At 32.8% G+C, this 1148-nt stretch overlaps 1 protein-coding gene across 1 annotated transcript in view; it reads right to left on the reverse strand.

Annotated features, from left to right (window-relative positions):
• Positions 1–271: 271 nt before the first annotated feature.
• Positions 272–1148, reverse strand: part of ITGAE (integrin subunit alpha E) — a 258148-nt gene continuing 257271 nt past the window's right edge. The window contains exon 26 of the mRNA XM_053705219.1: positions 272–1148. This exon is cut by the window's right edge and continues 1747 nt beyond it. The gene's annotated coding sequence lies outside the window, so the exon portion shown is untranslated.

Raw genomic sequence — 1148 nt, forward strand, 5'->3', positions numbered from 1 at the left:
GAAATAGGTCATTTTATTCATTAGAGCATTTTATTTATTTATATTTTTTGTAATCTAATGGATATGAGATAATTGAACACCTTTCATTATTGTGCATTTATTATCTAGTTTTTTTTAGTTCTGCTCAGTATTTTTCAAGTAAACAACACTCTTTGTCATGTGAATAATTAGCTCATTGTAATCTTTTAACCCTAAGTAATATTGATCTATTGGTAGAAAGCATTTGCAGGCAATTCAAGCAATTAACTCAAACAAGACAGTACAAGTTGAACATGGCTCACATTTTAGTTATTATTTAGTATGATATCTATACTCTGATAACATTATACAAGTATAGCATAAGAGAACGTTTATTTTGTTATACAATTTGAATTAATTATTTAAGATATTTTAATTGCTGTTTCTTGATCCTATAGCCATTAATGCCTCACCATATATATGTGGGGGTAAGACCCAAAACAAAAAACAAAACCCCTCCATTAAAGGGACATGATACCATATAAAATATTGAAAACGTGTTTCAAAAATGATTAAAGCACTTTTATTTTTTTTGTAATAGATATTTCTGTGTTGAATAACCAAACGTTTACTTATGACCCAGTGAGCTTCAGACTCCCAGAAGACAGTTGCACATAATTATTTACTTCAGCAGCTTTTACTTAACAATTTTCATACAAATAATATTTTTTTAAATGCTCGACTGCTCCTTTTTTCATATACATAATAGTAAAAATGTGAGTACTATGCCCCTTTAATAAAAAAAGATGAAAAAGGAGAAGCAAATTGACATGATGTTGTAGGCAAGAGGCTTGTCGGTCTTTCCCTCCATCCGGGATACAAATAGATAATCAGATCTCACAAATCATATGACAAAAATGCTAGAAATTAAAAACATTAATATAGTCTTTTGGCTTTCAGAGCATTAAGGCATTACCATCAGTATATAAACAGAGGCATAGGGGCCTATTTATTATAGTGCGAGCAGACATGATCCGAAATTGCGGATCCGGTCTGCAACACATCGATAAATGCCGACAGCATACGCTCTCGGCATTTATCATTACACCAGTAGTTCTGGTGAACTGCTGGTGCAATACTAGCAGGGGGTGTCAATCAACCCGATCGTAGCAGAGCAGGCGGACAGGTTA

The sequence above is a fragment of the Bombina bombina genome, chromosome 3 (genome assembly GCF_027579735.1).
Source record: "Bombina bombina isolate aBomBom1 chromosome 3, aBomBom1.pri, whole genome shotgun sequence".
Lineage (NCBI taxonomy): Eukaryota > Metazoa > Chordata > Amphibia > Anura > Bombinatoridae > Bombina > Bombina bombina.